This window comes from Dreissena polymorpha, chromosome 1 (assembly GCF_020536995.1).
Source record: "Dreissena polymorpha isolate Duluth1 chromosome 1, UMN_Dpol_1.0, whole genome shotgun sequence".
NCBI classification, from domain to species: Eukaryota; Metazoa; Mollusca; class Bivalvia; order Myida; family Dreissenidae; genus Dreissena; species Dreissena polymorpha.
The window spans coordinates 139,022,318-139,042,027 of record NC_068355.1 but is presented as its reverse complement, the minus strand read 5'-3'; the positions used below and the strand labels follow the sequence as shown (position 1 = coordinate 139,042,027).

General features: G+C 33.2%; 2 protein-coding genes and 2 long non-coding RNA genes across 9 annotated transcripts in view; 2 read left to right on the top strand and 2 right to left on the bottom strand.

The window, feature by feature from the left end:
- The window catches only part of LOC127852176 (uncharacterized), a 173,818-nt gene that overhangs the window by 76,662 nt on the left and 77,446 nt on the right, over window positions 1–19,710 (bottom strand). The window lies entirely within an intron of this gene.
- LOC127852125 (fructose-bisphosphate aldolase-like) overlaps window positions 1–19,710 on the bottom strand; it is a 124,477-nt gene that overhangs the window by 50,539 nt on the left and 54,228 nt on the right. The gene's annotated exons all lie outside the window — the stretch shown is intronic.
- Window positions 1–19,710, top strand: part of LOC127851880 (heat shock 70 kDa protein 12A-like) — a 112,040-nt gene that overhangs the window by 80,544 nt on the left and 11,786 nt on the right. The gene's annotated exons all lie outside the window — the stretch shown is intronic.
- On the top strand, window positions 8,474–14,704 carry LOC127852168 (uncharacterized). Its single transcript, XR_008036105.1, has 5 exons — window positions 8,474–8,571; window positions 9,125–9,191; window positions 9,435–9,548; window positions 13,845–14,220; window positions 14,637–14,704. It is a non-coding gene; the product is annotated as an uncharacterized LOC127852168 (long non-coding RNA).

Here is a 19,710-nt window from a genome sequence, read left to right as displayed (position 1 = left end):
ATGGTACCATTATGAATTAAGGGAGGCAACTCGTTTTGTGTGGTGTTTTTATTTGTGAATTTTTTTATTATTTTCCAGAAGTCGGATGATGAGTGTTGATTTTCACGTATAAGTTTAGCGAGATTTTTAAAGTGCACTTTTTTCGCTGATGTGACAAGGTTGTTAACAATATTACGTTGTTGGCGAAAGATGTGCCAGTGTCGGTCTAAATTGGTAACCTTGGCTTTTTTGTATGCTCGTTTGCGGCGTCGGATTTCCTTACGAATATTAGTATGTAGCCATGGAGGATCGGCTGTTCTTATTGTAACTATTTTGTTCGGGATTGTAACTTCGCAGAGACTGATAAGTTGACGTGTGAAATTTGAAGTATATATGTCAATATTATTATCACAACAACTGTTCCAATCGAAATTCTGCACAAGTTGTCTTAGATTAGTGTAGTCCCCATCTTTATATCGCCATATTTTACGTTTAAAATTAGATCCAGCTATTCTATTGAAGTTTATGACGCAGTAGACTGGGCAATGAAATCGAAGTTGCTGGTTAAGAAAGGGTTCTCCAACGCCGCTTTTTAGCACTTTTAAGGAAGATGTTACTATAAAAAGATCAAGAATGGAATTCGAGGTTTCAGTAAAATGAGTGGGTTCTTTAATAATCTGTGTGAGATTATACTGTAAAAGAAGGGAGTCCATTTTGATCCTGCACTGTGGTTTATTCATGTCAAGATTAAAATCACCTGTAATAACAATGTTCTCAATACCGGTGTCAACGGCTAGTGAGATCGAATCGTTTATGCATTCTAATAGATAAGGAGAAGAGTTTGGTGGTCTGTAGAAAGAGCCAGATAAAAGACGCCTTCCTTTTATACGTAGTTCGACCCATAGACATTCTAGATCATCATTTTGTAGGTCAGGTCGCTCAATGGCAAAGAGATCGGATATTACGTATACTAGAATACCTCCATGGGGATCGTTTCTTCTATCCCGTCTGAACGGCTTATGATAAGAAGGGAAAAGTAGGTCGACAGTGTCAACTGTTGAGCTAAGCCAAGTTTCAGTAAACACTATAATATCAAAATTGTTGAGATCGGCATACAGAATATCTTTCTTGGCGAGGAAGCTCTGAACGTTGTAATGAACAATTTTTAGATTATGGGCAAATGCATCATTTATTGAAGATGAGAAAGATGTACCCGAAGAAGAGGATGACATATCAAGGGAGCTGTCGGGTCCAGGATTTGGATGGACATCGCCTCCTCTAAGAAGAAGGATTGCCAGCCAGCAAACTAACTCGAACATATTCATTTGTTGAAGCCCTTTAATTTTCACAGTACGTGAGTGGAACAAACCTATCCTCATCCTGTACACTCCTATGTCAGTGTACATCATGTAATGCTGAGTGCAAGAAATAATTGGATGAGGAAAAAGCTATCGTGCGCCCGGCCCGCAAGAAGTGAAAGAAGGAAAAAGGAATAATGAGAAGAGAAGAATAACAAAAATAAACAAAATATTTGGTCATGTTGATGTTATAAAGAGATGTTAAAACCTCATTTGATAAATTTATATTTTGGGTTGTATAATAATACAGAAAGTGGAGCTTATATTGAATGATCGCGTAGTAACATAATAGTACAAGGATCTACGCAACATGGGCTTAGTACTTGGGCAAACCGAAAAATGAAAAGCTTTTTACAAAGCTTGAATTATATGCTACTGCGGCGTGTTAACGGAATAGTCTGTGTTTGTACAATGTGCACGATTTCCGCAAGCTGAAAGAATACATGTGCACTAAGTGTGTGGCGAAAGATTGTAGATTACTATTTAGGCACAAGTTAGGAGTGAGTGATCGTGTTAATTGTGTTTTTTTTTCTTAATACGAGTTTACAAGTAACTTCAGGGAATTTGATATTGAAAAGTGCATCTTATTGGGTGATTTTTTATTAAATGTGTGTAGTTGCATTTACAAAATAAAATAGAAAAGGATGTGTGTATTCACCAAAGTGTATTGTAAATATTAATTTTCCGAGCTTGTGGATTTATTTATTCGTGGGTGGATTACCAGTTGATGTGAGCTTAATTGCACACCACAATTTAAGGCAACATTTTGACATATATTTACAAGAAGCGCGTCTGGTAAGATCTTACAAATCATAGTAGAAAGTAGATGTTTGCTTTTCGATATGTTTGATAATTGCTTGATTAATTGACCTAGCATATGGATTTACTTGCAATCAGTCAATCTGACAACACAATAGGTCTAAACAAATATCCTAACAAGCAAGATAAGCTATCTGGCAGCTGAGCTTCGAAATACACTGCAACTCCAATATATCGCGGTTGAAGGGGTCCAAAGATCGCGACCGTGATATATCCGGCGCGCGATATAAATTGTCAGTTTATGTATGCATGTATATGTATACATTAGCATCATTATGCAATCTCAAAACACGCTATTTACCAACCTTATTCAAGTTTGTGTTATATCCATATGTCATTAATTGGTATAACACAAAACATTATTCCATGTGAGTATTTTCAAATGCGTATAATTAAATTTTTAATCCGAAAAACAATGCCGTGTTTTATTGTTCAAGAAAGCATGCACAAATTAGACCCATGTACAAAATGACGTCATTCATTTCTCATGAAAAGCATGCACAGCATGGGGTTTAATAGTAGAGCATTGTGACTAACTGATCTATATTGTATACTGTATCTAACACACACAGATTGTCGAGATAGGTCAGTATTGACTTGTGACATTTACTGTTATAATTGTGTACACCTTCATGTGTGCACTGGTGCGTTTCGGCAGTTCAAAGCAAATTCAATAGAGAATTGTAACACCCAAAATGACCTGTCATGTTTGACAAATGGGTCTTTTGTTTATCGCAGTACACAGGTGTTAATGTGATGTACAATGTAAGCAAACAATCTGGTCAAAACTGGATTATGACTGTTGGATTAAAGTTGGTGAAAAAAAGGGAAAAATACTTGCTTGAAACGGATTTAAATGCATCAAATTCTTAGATAAAAACATTTTATTTAAGGATTATGCTCGTCAGATTTTTGGGAGTCATAGCCGATTCGCGATATATTGGACAACGCGATATAACGGACCGTGATATATTGGAGTTGCAGTGTATATGAGTGGTTGTGAGTACACAAAAGGTTAAGTTGCTGTACAACAACAGATAAATCAACCAATAACTGGAGTTCAAATATGTAAGTGTTGAGATTTCACAAGTAATAATTAATTATAATGATGTACACATATACAATTGGTCATCCAGTATGTGGGGTTAAACTGTATAAGTGCAAGAGAGTACATAGGTTCCAAATAATTGAGTTGCTGTACAAAGTGAGATAACACAGTCACCCAGGAAATGTTCAAGTTCATATATGATTGATAGAAAACAGTCAATACACACATGCATAACATATTGTCAATTGACTTATAAAACATATCCATTTATCATATACACCTTAAATATTTGTTGAGTAAGTTAACACCTATATTATGCTTAACTATAAGTGCAAGAAAATACACAATCAATCCACACATGCAGAACACATTATTAAGTTACTTGTACATCATTACCATTTACTTGGTACATATAAATTCCAATAATATGTACTAAAAAGAAGTATCTGAAACATTTACCAGTTTTATGTTCAAAAATAAATGCTTGGGGAAATCAATACAGAAACATGCATGCATAACATATTGTTGAGTGACTTGTACAACATTACCATGTGTCAAATACACCATGAAAGATTTATCATATAATATACATACTATGTACATAATCACCATTTGTTATCAACTACTGATAACCATCATTTACCTAACACAACTTTAATATGCACCATTTTTATGCACCATTTTTATACACCATGGTCATAGATTATTATTTTATAACATGGTGTCATCTGTTATGTACTCCAGTACACCATTAGTATTTATTATCTAATAAACTCAGGCTTATATAAGCAAGATACATATTTGTCAATGTGGAGGGTAACTCAATAGATTTGATAAATAATTTGTTTTTAATTTATGCACATTTTGAATGTAATTATTGTAGTATCAGTACCTATTTTCAGTTTTGAGTTGTTTTTTTATTCATTATGTGCAGTGAAATAATTAGATGACTCACTTTTGTCATAATCTTGTAATGTTACAAGAGAATGGAAGTGGGTCAATGCTTTTTTGAGATAGAAGAACAGTAATATCAAACAATCTTGGAAATGGAAAGCGAAATGTCCAAGATTATTTGAATTGTTTATTAGGTAGTGATTTATTAATTTTTTGTAAAGATGCAAGCTTATAATCATGTTTATCGGATTGAGTTCAAAGTTTGTGATTGCATTTTTTATAAGATGTGCATATCCACAGATTGATTTAAGAAATCTATGGATCAAGATATATCTTGTGTCAGCATTGAAGTAAAAAAAACAAGTTACCTGCCATGTATAATGGTTCATGGTTTATTTTAGTTTGATTTATTGTGTGTGTCAATGAAACCAATTATTTGGATGATATTGTGCATGAACCTAGCAGTGATGCAATTTATTATCTAAACAGATTTAGGAAAAGTTTAAATACAGTATGCATAATGCTAACAGCATGTCTATTAAAGGTGTAGTGCAGAGCAGTATTGTTTGATGGTTGACAATAGATATATCCTAATACAATAATATCTTATTATGAGATGATATTAAGATTTCTTTTAGAAGTTACATTAATAATTTTGAAATAATATAGTATTTTTTATAGTACCGATAACATATGAGTTATGTAGATAACCCCTTAGGGAAAGGAAATTTATAAATATAAGCAGTTTTTTACCAGTTTAATTTAGAAAATTGGGTGTAAAACTAAATTATAAGCAGTTTTTTACCAGTTTAATTTAGAAAATTGGGTGTAAAACTTCATTAGCAATATTTAAGCAAGAAGTAAACCTGGTTGTGGTATAATACATTTACATGTAAGTGTTATTATTGAATTATTTTTTTATATTTCGAACTGTTAATAGAACCTCATGGAGTACACATTTACATTTTATAGGTATAAACATGCAATATGGCAATGTTAAACTGTATTTTCATTATAAAGTTATGTTGGTATTGAAGAAAAAAAAAAAGTATTTTAACAATTTTCATTACTTTAACATGGTTTCTCATATTGACATTTCAATGGAAAAACACGCAGTAATTATGGATATGTTTTTAACATATACATAATTTGCATGTCCTATATTGCATTTACACAGTATATTCATATTATATTTGAAAAAAAGAAAACATGAGACAACATTTTAGTAAATGGTCACACAAATTAATGAAAAAACAGCACCTTGTAAACTATTTACAGTCAGTAAAAAAGTTTGTACTATGGCTTTAGTATTATTTCTTTTTAATTAATTGTTTTGACATATTCATGTTATTTTATTTGTAATTTTTATTGTTAAACATAAGTTCATTTTAATTATATAAGAAGCTCTTTATGTACAATATGACAAGAAATATGGGTACAGTTTAAGTTACATACAATAAGAATAACACACAATTTTGACAATTTACATAACTTTTACACTATTTGGGTGGCATTTGTAACAAACATTGGAGTAGGAGTAATCACATTATGTTAGTAAATAGGGAAATATTTGCATTGTTGTAGGTAAAAAGTCAGTGAGTATATGGTAGAATGAGTTTACTTAACATTGTTTCACATTTTGGCATTTTAATGATAAAACACACAGTTATTATGGATTTGTTCATAACATATACACAATTTGCATGCATATATTGCATTCACACAGTATATTCACAGTATATTTGAGTAAAAAGGAAAAAAGAGACACAATTTTAGAAATTGCTTGCAGAAATTATTGGAATACAGCACCTTCTAAATTATTTATTGTATGTAAATTATTGTGTAATATGGTTATGGTATAATGTATTTTAAATTACTTGTTTCTATGCATTAATATTATTCTATGGATAATTTCAATTGATCAACAGAAATATGTTTTGATTATATGAGAAGCTCTTAGTGTAACATGTGACAACAAGTTTGAATACCTTTTAAGTTATATAGATCGACAGTAAAATAAATAGACACACAATTTTGACATACATTTGCATAGCACACTTACAATTATTTTTTAACCTATTTATGTACAAATACACATAAACATATAATCTTGTACAAAAGCACACACATTTGCATAGTACACATATGCATGTGGTATTGTTTTACTTATTTATATAGTTATGTATTATATATGTATACTAGTTTTAAAGAATGTGATACCATGATTCATATATGTGTTAAGTTATGAATTTTAATATTTATAACAAATACAAATTGTACACACTATTATACACATGAACATATCTTGTACAAAAACACACACATTTACATAGCACAGATATATATATTGTTTTACTTATTTGTTTACACAAACACATAAACATATCTTGTACAAAAGCACACACATTTGCACAGTACATCTATACATGTGTTATTTTTTTACTTATTTATATAGTTATATCTTTATATGTATCACTAGTTATAAAGAATGTGATACCATGATTCATATCTGTTTTAAGTTATGTATTTGAATATTTATAACAAATTATACACACTATTATACACATGAACATATCTTTCACAAAAACACACACAATTGCATGGCACCCATATAAATATGTTATTTTTGTTTACTTATTTATGTACACATACACATAAACATATATTGCAAAAAAGCACACACATTTGCATAGAACACATATACATATGTTTTTTTTTAAACTTATTTATGTAGTTTTGTATTTATATGTATGACTAGTTATAATCAATATGTTACTATGATTCATATATGTGTTAAAGTATGTATTTAAATATTTATAACAAATTATACACACTATTATACACATAGACACAACTTGTACAAAAGCACACACAGTTGCATAGTACACACATAATAATGTTAATTGTTTTACTTATTTATTTGTTAAATTATTTGTTAGAGTATGAATTTTTGATTCTCATATGGGTGGAAAAGACTATTAGGTTAGATCTTCACAAACAAATTGTTCTATGGTATATAGAACTTGACTTAGGCTATATTACAGGACAATTCAACACTAGAGATTATCTCATGCATATAAGATTATATTTGCTTGTAGCCAAATTTAGACAGATCCTGGATTGAAGTAATCTTTATTTTCTTATCCTGGTTCTTCAGCTTGATAAAGATGTTACCATCAAATGTCCATGTATCCGAAATGGGAGAGCTGGGGGCGTGTTTCAGTTGCCTGCAATGGAAAGCAATTTCCCTTCTTATGGGTGTTAATTGTTCATTGATGAAAACTTTACTTTTGTTGAGTCTCAGCTGTTTTCTTTATTTTATGAACACTGACTTGGCTTTATAGTTTGTAAATTTAACTATAATATCCCTGTGCTTTCCATCATTCCTTTTTGGTGGTCCATTTCTGTGGGACCTGTCTATGTCTGAGAGAACAATGTTGGATCCACTCTCTTTTGCGATGTTTAGGATGATTTCATCGGTGGATTCATCTGAATTTTCTGGCACATTGCTTACAATAACACAGTGACGCCTGCTTTATTGATTGGCATTGTCCAGGTCTTGTTCGAGATCAGCTATTTTATTGGTTAAGGTGGTTACAGAATGTTTCAGTACACTGAGTTTATTTACCAGAGGGGTTACATGGTCGGCTACACATGCCTGGACAAGCCCACGGATTTCATCTCGTAGGGAGATTCTTAAGGTGTGTACGATTCTTTGCAGATCAAAGTCGGTAATGTATGACTGAGGCATCATCTGTATGGGGGTTGACTGCATAGTGGGTGGGGAGGTCATGTATGGTGGGATCTGCCTCTCAGGGGATATAACATAGTGATGGTCATGTGCACCTGTTGGATGTACTGATGGCTGAGGAGCAGTCTGGGTCTGCAGAGACAGTTGGGTGTTCGTACAGTTTTTATCAACGAGCGTTGAGTCAAGGTTATCACCATGGGTACTGCTGTTCGACATTTTGTGAGCTTGGACAACTTTATGGGATTCAAATTTGTAATTAGGTGAAAACCAGTCAAATACTTGAGATATGTTATATGTCAACAGTTGAGAATAACCTCAGACGCCGAATATCTGTTTCTGCATCGAAAAAGGTGCACCGAACATCATATGTATATAACCAAGATATGTGTTATCTCTATCTAGCATTAATCTCTTCTACCACTTAATATTGTATTACACAGTATGCGTACATTATAAATGTGCCTGATTGTGTTAAGTCCATACTTACAGAAAAGTTGTTTGATTACTTGTCATTAAGGTTGAAAACTGCATCTGATAACTTCGCGCGTCAGGACTAAGTTTCGCCCCATGTTTCATTTTCTGAAAATTGCAATTCAGATTACCTTCCTTGGAGGCACGATTCAAACCAACGCAAATCGAAACTAGCTGATCAATTTCGAAAAATCCGCGTTTTCCCACAGTGATATATATATTACGCAATCTGACCCGTCTTCAACGCTCAGGTATATAGATTTAAACATTTATTTGTAACAAAACCGTTATATTGTAATAATACTCAGAGTTCGTACAGTTCACTGTTTGTTAAGGGTAATGTGTACAAACCGTCGTTTTATACAATCAAATAACTAACTTGCAATCAAAGTTTATAGTGTGTAGTCAGTAAAGGCTTAATTGAAAATGGCTCTTGAATCAAGCTTTATTTATAAGTCTCTATTAAACCGTTGGCATAGTTAACAATTATGGTGTTGAACAAATCACTATTCTAGAATTATAAGTTTTGGCATATAATCAGGTTAAAATACAATTTGACCCCCCCCCCCCCCCCAAAAAAAAATATTGCTAGAAAAAGGTAGTTTGACTGATCCTTGTAGGAAGAAGGTACATTATAACCTCAAATTTTAACCGAAATCGGACCTGCGAACAAATAATATTTCAAGATGGCCGCCCAAACCTATTTATAACTATGAAAGTTTCCACTCAAATCTGATGATTATTCTGGGGTCAAAGAACACTTTAAGATCATCAGACATAATGTAAGTTTATTATTTTACACAGAAATCCAACCTTAGTCCAACAATAGCCACCGCCAGAATAAGGTTGATCCATAACGTTTGACTATAAGGTAATGATTTTCATGTCAAACGCCATAGTTTTGAGACAATAAACACTTTGATTGAATTGTTGATATCACTAAACAGTTGAATCATCGTGAAATCAAATTTATGACATTCAGCTTTCCACTAACACCTGATACACATTCACCTTTGTCCATAACAATTGTATTATATCGTTATAGTGTCGGTGTCGTCCTCCTCGTCATCAGTAACAACTTCTTGTGATTTTTTTGGATTGTCAATATTTTCAGTTTGGCAAGGGCCACATTCAGCAGTGCATGGGGAGTCCATAGCGTCTGCAGCTGCATCAAGAGGATTTACATCGTATAGAACAGTTACAATGGATGAGTTTAGTAGTTCTTCAGGTGCAGAATTGCTTCGTGTCCTGATTGCAATACATAGGATGTTTTCCTGTTTCCATTCCCACTCAGTTAGTTTCATAGTATTTGCCATCCCAATCATGGTTTGATAGTATACGCATTGGCTATGGGGGAAGTCGCTCAGGAGTGACGAATGTTTCGGCAGCAGCCTCTTTCTTTGTGCAAACATTATGGCGCATTAATTCTAATGAATCATCGGACTTGCCACCAAACAGATCCACCTTCAAGTATTTGCAAATATATGATTTTCCTCTTGAGACTTGTTTGAAAGGAGGAATGAACGAGCAAATGACTTCATGATAAGAATAATTTTTGTTTCGTTTTATAATTTCCGAATGACTGACTTTCTACCGATACCGAAAATGCTTAAAGCATGTGTAAGCACGAACAAAAAGCAACTTATTGCACACTTCGTCTCCTTACTGTGTTTTTTTCATAAGGTTAATATTATACAATTTGGGTTCCTTTAACTGTTTGTTTACATCTGAGCGGAAGTAGATGGTCTTATTGTCCCTTTCGGGGTAATGCAGCTAATCTGTATCCTCGCCGATTACCGTTGTGGTGCTATGACAGGATCGTTCCACTGTTGCTTTTACAATATCAATGGCTGCAACCCCTGGTGACACAACAGCATAACATCCCCTTTGTTGTCACAGCTGAGCTGTTCAAGAGAAATCACGCCTTTTTTTTCACAAGACAAAAAGTCCTCCCTTTTGCATGAGCATTCATTTATGTGATGAAACTGTTACTATGGTAACTTTTTTCCTCATCTCTGGTGTGTAATGTCTTTGACTTGATTCGTGTTCAGCATGAGCTCTAATTGTTTGAATGATATGAGGCTTGTCTGCTTTACGAAGTTTGTTCTTGAATTCAAAGATGTCAAGAGGTTGGAGTGTCAGTTAAATTTAAGGGACAGATCTCCAGATGTTGACACTATCAAGAAATGCTTGCACAGAAGGGCAGGAATAAAAGCACGGTCTTTAGCAATCTTAACAGCGGAACAATCCCAACGAGTTTTTGCTCTATCTTTGTTCTCAAAATTATAAGCAAAGGCCGACTTTCATCTGTTATGATTCTGTTCACAACATCCTGTTATGCATGAATATTCACTTTTAACAAGCCACTATCCATTTGATCATGTTTCTCAGATTAGGGTCAGCTGTGTAATGTGAGCAGGTTGCAATCTTTGTCTGCACTGTCTCGGGATCAAAAACATCTCTTTTGATGCGCTATTCAGCTGAGTGTTTGTAGTCTGAACTTAATGAGAAGGCCAGGTCTGTGAAATCATGCATCGCACTGTTATACTCGGATTTAACAGGTGCAGATAGGGTCCAAAGGTTTTGCATTTCCTCGGTCATCCCACTGCCGCGAGTTAGACCACTTGTGCTCTTAAGAGAACTTATCATTGTTTGCTCAATGACAAAAACCCGACTTAACCCGGCCCAGCACTGATTGCTCTGACGAAAAACGGGAAAACCATCAACGAACGTTCGATTAACGTCTCGGTACGTTTTATCTAGACTGCTTATTTGCTGAAGATTGTTATAAACAAATAGCCATCATATGCACAATTGCATTTTTCCCATGGAAAGTCTAAAGGATGTTTTGGGACCGATTCCTTCAATAAGGGGTCATTTGGACCCAGCATGTTCATCAGTGTAAGAAGACAATCCAACATCAGAACAAAAAACAATGTTTTTAAGGCATCTGTTTTGTGGCGCATCAGTTATGATTTCGGCAGCCTTCCAATACAAGGACCGGTCAAACGTTACAATGGTGGGAAGGTTGTGCTTCATGGCAAAGTTGCAAACACAGTCTTATGTTTATAGAAGGCATGATTTGTACCCAGAGTACATATTGATCATAGGCAAGAATTCGACTGACGACTTCCCAGAGTGCTGGCTTTCATGATGCTAAATATGCATAATTCTCTGCCATTTCGGTGTTAACCGTCTAAAGCGGAACCAGACTTCCCAATAAATATTGACCCTCTTATCATAATCGCGGCAGGTCCACGAATACCACCTCATAACAAGCATGCCTTGCCAACCGGTACTCTAAGATAATTTTTGTCTTACTTCTAGTGTGCAGCTTTGATGTCTGTTTTCGCTGAATCAGAAAGATTGTTCGTGACCCCATGTTGGATTTCTCTGTTATGTAATAGACTAACATAAATTGTTATTATCTTCCTGTGCAACCGGAAACCTACGTAAAGACACAAAAATGAAATTTGAGTGGATATATACATAGTTATCATCATTATTAGGTTTTGGCGGCCATCTTCGACGCAATCTAGAAAAAAGCACTTTTTCAATGGTCAGATTTGGGTAGACTTTTGATGTGACTTAAAGGAAATTCTTGCCTACCAGGATCAGTTAAAATACCTGTTGTATCAATTTTAAGAGGATTTGTTGGTAGTTGTTCATAATTATAATGACCTTATTTTAACATTTTTCCACCTAAAAAATTAAAACGCGATAGAGAAAATTTAAGTTTTTGCCTGGATTAAGATTGCGGACCGTGCCACATTTTTTCATATTTTTTTGTAAGAAAACAATTTCCTTCATGTTGCAATTAATTTTGAACCAGAAATTGATGAAATATAATCTAAGTTTAAAGATATCTAAATGACTTCATATTATATATAACTATATAAACTAATAACTAATAAAATGAAAACAAGTGTAACTGTTGAACATTGAAAATATTTAATGGTTACAAGTAAATTTCTGTTAATGGAATTTCTGTTTGACAATTTTTGCGACATCCTATTTTGGCAACTTTGAAGACACTAATGAAGGGTCAAATTTATTCAGTTGCTACTGAAATATCTCTTGTTCAACAAAAATAAAACTGATAATTTTTCATTAATTTATTCCATATCATCTTAGTTGGGCGCAAATACGAATCTAAAATCAGTCCTACTATCAGTAGCCAAGTATAATATTTGTAATTAAATGCTCTTAAGATAAAAGTTTTATAATCCATATCAAAAGATACATAGAGCATGTAAATTCATGTCAAATGAAAATAAAAGTAAACCTATTCACATGGAAAGAAGCATGGTAAATTAATTTGAAGACACACAGTGTTCGACATTTCACTGATATAATTTTCTTCTATTTAAATAAGGGTGCAATCATGAGCTAGATCTGTATACAAGCTACTGACACAAACACACACTTTGCAAGCAAAACCTCAATTAAAACTCAAGTCAATGAGCTGAAATTATTGTTCAAATCTTAGTTACAGTAACCTTTACCCAAGTACCCGTGGCCCAAAAATACAACCCAATTCAAGGCTTTCGTGCAAGGTTGCAATATCTTAGGTTTCATAAACATCTGTCAATGCAGACTAAGGAAGGAAAACACATATTTGTTGCCTATCTCCCTCGTGTAAAACCCCTCTCTAATCAATCTAATTATAAGAATGTTACAAATTCGTTGAATTTCTAGTTATATAAAAAATTATGTGGTTATACACTATTGACATGAAAACATAACATATATTTAGCCCCCATTTAGAATCAAATGGGACGAACAATGTAAACTTCATTAGATCAGTCAAAATAGTTGCTCTGAAAATAAGGCTGTGGGTTTTTCAACCTACTTTGTTCATGGAAAACTATGCTGATATTCATAAAAAGACATACGTCTTTCACAATAAAGCAAACCATTGTGCAGTTGACCCAGAAGGAGACATTTAAAGTAAAGATATGATTTTAGTTAAAAGCAATATGCTTGAAAAGTATTCTTTTAACAGAATACTAATGTTCAAATATATTGTAAATCGGCTTGTATATTTCATGTTCTATCATAAAATAATAAGTGTTACTGCTTCTGTTTTCACATTTAATTTTGCAAGTGTGTGTGTTTTCTTTTAAATTAATCGAACTTGTGTTATAAAGAATCTGCAAAACTAATTAAATGCCATTATGTTTATAGCATAATGAGCTGACATTATTATTTGAACAATAAACATTGTTCTTTTTTATGTGTTTTTAAAAAGTTTTATCAATAAGAGTTGCATTTGTTCGAATATGTGATATAAAATCCTTTCTTGGAAAAAAGTGTGTTATCCTTAACAAAAGTAGTATAAATTTCAGATAAGATCTATGAAATTAAAGGTGTTACTGATATATTGCTGCATTGTAATTATTTTTTTTATTGATTTCATACTTTGTGATTTCATACAGTGAAAATACAATGAACGGCTATATTGTAAAACCGTAGGCTGTATCAATACATAAACCTTCAACTGACGGTTTCTTCATTATTTCAGAATGGCGTCACTCGACGGGAATCAAAACGAGATACATTACATACGTCTCCATATGCTTATTATGGAAGCGCGGAAGTTTCTGCGAGCCAAGTTTGACTCTATAATTAAACCTCCTGATTTAACTAACACGATGATGAGAGTACATGGAACAATAGATAAGCTGAAGAAATATAGGATTATCTCAAATGAACAATATAAACTGTTAAATCCCAATCCTAATTCTGAAAAGTTTGATACCACTTTGTTGGTGTGTCTTCTTCAAAACATCTGTAATTTAAACCCTAGAGACAAAGTGTGGGCTGAGAAAGATAATACTAACATTAAAGGTAATACAGACCAGGACAATATCCAGCGTATCAGGAATTTGAGAAACAAAGTAAGTACGCTAGGACTTGTTTACAGAACAGTTTTTAAAAATTTGAATTTAAAAAAATGTTCATAAATTGTCGTACTCGAAAGTTATTTTTCGGAAGTTTGTTTAAATTTGAATTTATAAAATGTTCATATATAATAATTTATATAAAGTATTTCAATCAGAAGTAAAAAAAAAGTATTTTGAACCTTGAGGAGGAGGACTTTTTGTGTATGCACATTTGTGCGGACTTAATATTTAAATTTGTTGGTGATTTCGCTTTTTTATGCCGACAGGTGTTATGTTTCTTCGGTTTTTTTTCTGTAAGCAGCGGATTAAATTGTGTGTATGAACATAAATAAATGTAGATACTTAACAAACGACCTAAATGTAAGCCGAATGTTGCGAACACATGCAATGATTGCGTTAGTTTGTTTCAGATGCAGCACAAAAACGTTGCAAGCATAGAGCAGCATGAATTTGATATCATCTGGAATGATTTAGAAAAAGGTTCAAATTTCATGTTTATTTTTGTGACGAAATGTTTTTATACTTTTTATACGCCCGTCTATGACGGGACGTATTATGGTATACCCCGCGTCCGTCCGTCCGTCCGTCTGTTAATGTCGTACGCTACGTCAAATATCCTTTGACAGATTTTCTTCAAATTTTAACACAATCTTAATATTGATAAACCCTGATCCCCTTTCGTTTTTGACGGAATTCTGAATTGTCGTTCCAGAGTTATGGGACTTTGTTCGTCAAAATTTCGTGATTTCATTGAATGTCCTACTGTAGCTATATAAAAATGTTAAAGTTGTTATAACTTTGGTATGCTTGGACCTAGAGTCTTGAAACTTGACATGAAGGTTGGCCAGAACTAGTAAGTAACCACTGGACATTTCAAGGTCATTCATTTGAAGGTCAAGGTCACTGTGACCTTGAATGTAAAAATGTTAAAGTTGTTATAACTTTGGTATGCTTGGACCTAGAGTCTTGAAACTTGACATGAAGGTTGGCCAGAACTAGTAAGTAACCCCTGGACATTTCAAGGTCATTCATTTGAAGGTCAAGGTCACTGTGACCTTGAATGTAAAAATGTTAAAGTTCTTATTTCATGTTATAACTTTGGTATGCTTGTACCTAGAGTCTTCAAACTTGAAATAAAGATTGGCCAGTACTAGAAGATGACCACTGGTCATTTCAATGTCATTCATTTGAAGGTCAAGGTCACTGTGACCTTAAATGTTAAAATGTTAAAATTGTTATAACTTTGGTATGCTTGGACATAGAGTCTTCAAACTTGACATGAAGGTTTGCAAGCACACTTAGATGACCACTGGTCATTTCAAGGTCATTCATTCTAAGGTCAAGGTCACTGTGACCTTAAATGTTATTGTTGTTCATGTATCCTACCGTAGCTCAAATATCCCCCGATGGATTTTTTATACGCCCGTCTATGACGGGACGTATTATGGTATACCCCGCGTCCGTCTGTCCGTCCGTCCGTCCGTCCGTCCGTCCGTCCGTCTGTTAATGTCGTACGCTACGTCAAATATCCTTTGACAGATTTTCTTCAAATTTTAACACAATCTTAATATTGATAAACCCTGATCCCCTTTCGTTTTTGACGGAATTCTGAATTGTCGTTCCAGAGTTATGGGACTTGGTTCGTCAAAATTTCGTGATTTCATTGAATGTCCTACTGTAGCTCAAATATCCTTCGATGGATTTTTTTCAAATTTCAACACAATCTTAATATTGATAAACCCTGATCCCCTTTCGTTTTTGACGGAATTCTGAATTGTCGTTCCAGAGTTATGGGACTTTGTTCGTCAAAATTTCGTGATTTCCATGCTCATGTACTTATAAAATAAACCATGTATTCAAATACAAATAAACTGAAGTAAAAAAATGATTCAAAGGGTTATTTATTACCTTACTACTTCATTGGCGAACGACGGGCGTATCATGCGCTCATGGCGCAGCTTTTATTTTTGTATTTGTGCATTTGCATTTATGAAAAATATTGCATAATAATATAAAATACAACATGACTGATAAAAAAATGAAGAACTGCGAATCATATATTGTATTTCGGTCACCGATGGAAATACATCTGACTTTCGTTAAGTGCATAACATAATTTATAACCATGTCTACTTAATACGTAAAATACAAATGATTAGAAGTATATAGCTCGCGATCATTCACAGAATATTTTGTGACCTCTAAGCATAGATGACACGCTTTCATTCTGTCTAATATACATACACTGTTGTATTTGTGCACGAGATTCAAAAGATAATGACAACACATCAGCAAGTCAGTGGCAGGTACGTGTTGGCTAGCCATACTTTTATACGTATGTCGGTCCAACTGTGAACCAATTTAGTAATAGATTTAGAAAAACTATACATTGAAGCAATCGGATATTTTCTTAAGGATACTTTTGTTTATGATTGAACAAATCGGAAATATGTTTTATGGAACACAGGCCATGGTAAATCTAGGGAGAAGCTGTGGACTGCACGATGTCCAGAATGCTATTGACATCATAAAAACAAGAATACTGGAAATAGTTACACCAGAAATGAAAAATCTTCGTGGTTCGTATTTAAATATTGAACAAATATGTTATATTAGCCCTGTTTATTGTAATAATAGTCATAATAGTATATTATTAGTATTACTTGTAATATTGTTTATAACTATTTTTACTAATATTCCGAAAGCAATTTTCGAGTCAATCAACACATTAAGTTTGTAGTTGATTTAAATGTTCAGTATTCAATTTATTTTCACAGAATGCGCAATAAGGTTCCTTAAACAATATCAAGAGGAAACGATGGATAGACTGAGCCCAGATTTCTTTGACAATGATGACACTGATGGCATGGATTACGACTCTTATGATCATCAAGATTTTGACTGTTCTATAGATTATGATGAATATGATCATCAAGATGTTGACTGTTCCATAGATAATGATGAAAATGAACATCAAGATTCGGACCGCTCCATAGATTATGATGAAAATGAACATCAAGATTTGGACCGTTCCATAGATTATGATGAAAATGAACATCAAGATTTGGACCGTTCCATTGAAAATGATGAAAATGAACATCAAGATTCGGACCGTTCCATAAATAATGATGGAAATGAACATCAAGATTTGGACCGTTCCATAGATAATGATGAAAATGAACATCAAGATTTGGACCGTTCTATAGATTATGATGAAAATGAACATCAAGATTTGAACCGTTCCATAGATTATGATGAAAATGAACATCAAGCTTTGGACCGTTCCATAGATTATGATGAAAATGAACATCAAGATTTTGACCATTCCATAGATAATGATGAAAATGAACATCAAGATTTGGACCGTTCCATAGATAATGATGAAATTGAACATCAGGATTTGGACCGTTCCATAGATTATGATGAAAATGAACATCAATATTTAGACCGTTCCATAGATTATGATGAAAATGAATACTGCGACGATGGTGATGAATAGTGTTTAAACGATTATTAAGTGAACAAAGAGGAACGATTGTATTGTTATTATGTGCGTAAAGAGGTTTCATGTTATGCAGTTGCTGTACAGATAACGGATTTGAATTATGAATGTAATAATGTCATAATAATAGTTGCTTATTGTAACACATCAGCAATTGTACGTATATAAAATGGCGTGCTCTTTCAACTTATAGTGTGTTTTTTCTCTATAAAAGATAAGTTTTACATGGAAACATGATAGCCTTTTAACATATTTTTTAATATCGGTCAGTGAGGAAGTGTATATGTATTAACTGATCAAATTGTTTTGCATTTAAAACGACCCGGTATGCACCATACTAGTGAACGAAAATTATAACGCTAATGATTAAGCATAAAACATCGGTTTGATCAGGAATGTGATTATGTTGAGTGTGTTTTACATTATATTCGAAAACATTTCATAATAATCTTCATTTAAAGGGATCTTTTCAACGATTTTGGTATGTATTGAAGTTTGTCATGAAATAATTTATATTTATAAATGTAAACATTTGATTTATAAAGCTCCAGTAAAAGAAAAACAAAAATAAAATTACAAAAAGAAAAATGTAACCCTCAACAGGGCTCGAACCTCTGACCCCTGGAGTAAAAGTCTATCGCTTAGACCCACTCCTCGACCTCAATGTTCTAATATCTAATTAAACTTTACCGGAGATCGTGTGATGTTTATGTAACGCTAATATTAAATACTAAGATTTAGAAAGACCGGTGACTATATTTATAACCTCACTCAAATATGCACAACCATTTAATAAAGCTGTATGTTTTGATGAGGAAGTTAAAGGTGCATGGACCTATCTCTTAATGAAGTGTTTTTGGACTTACTGCGCTTTATTTGTTTGTGCAGAAATGAATTGCATGCTGTAAGTTTCTTGTTTAAAGCATAACTAGAAACGTAATGAATGGATTCAAATGAAATGTCTTATATTGATATAGGGCTTTCAGTTTGAGAGCAAGGGTAGAGTAAAAGTACCAACACTTTTTCTTCAATATTTACATAGTTTTTTCTTTTGTTAATTTTCTTGTTTACTCTATAATTCTATTGCAATAAAAAATAAAGATGAAACATAAAAGTGTTTATAAAACAAAAATGATTGTAATACAATTTATATGTTATCGTTGACATTTAGATTTCTGTGTGTAAAAAAATAAATATAAAATATAACTTTTATGTTTTCCGCAACCTTTAAGATTGTGATAACACTTTCGGGCGAAAACATTACTTCGGGGGCATTCAGCATTTACAGTGACATCATGTGTTTTATACTAGAATAATGGTATGCTGCAGTTAACCAAAGCAGTTACGAGCAAGTATGCAAACAGTCCCTAGTCTGAGTTATCATGGTCAACCTGAATAATCTGGAACAATTGCTAATCAAGTCTATATCAAGAACATGACTCATTGGTGGCTATTATTGACCCAAGGCGAATTATTCGAAACCATTTTAGTACGACCATATGATGTACAACAATATAATTGTTTTGATTAAGAAAACTATGAGGTGATATTTATTTTTGTTGTATTAGCTAATCAAAAATTTTAATCGAAGAGTAGAGTAACATTGTGTGTTCCTTTCAAACAGCCGTATTATTTGTTAAATCTTTATATAAGACTGAATGGGGTCATTTTGGTTATAACGGAATGGACGGGCGTCTTATCAACAGTTATTTGGCAAAAATATCCAACTCTTGCAATCGTTTTAAAATCATTTCATTGCGACTTTGCGTAAGGATAATTAATCTCGGATACATCTATGATACCATTATTGCTGGACTGTATTGTCAAACACCGGGAAGTTAGTAGATTAAAGCTAGGTTTTGTGTTATGATGTCAACAAGCTCTTTAACGTATCACAGTAATACTTTGCCATTTCTATTTATATCTTCAATACACTAACAAAGAGGCTGACCAAAAGGTGGGTAAAAAGATACTTACACTTA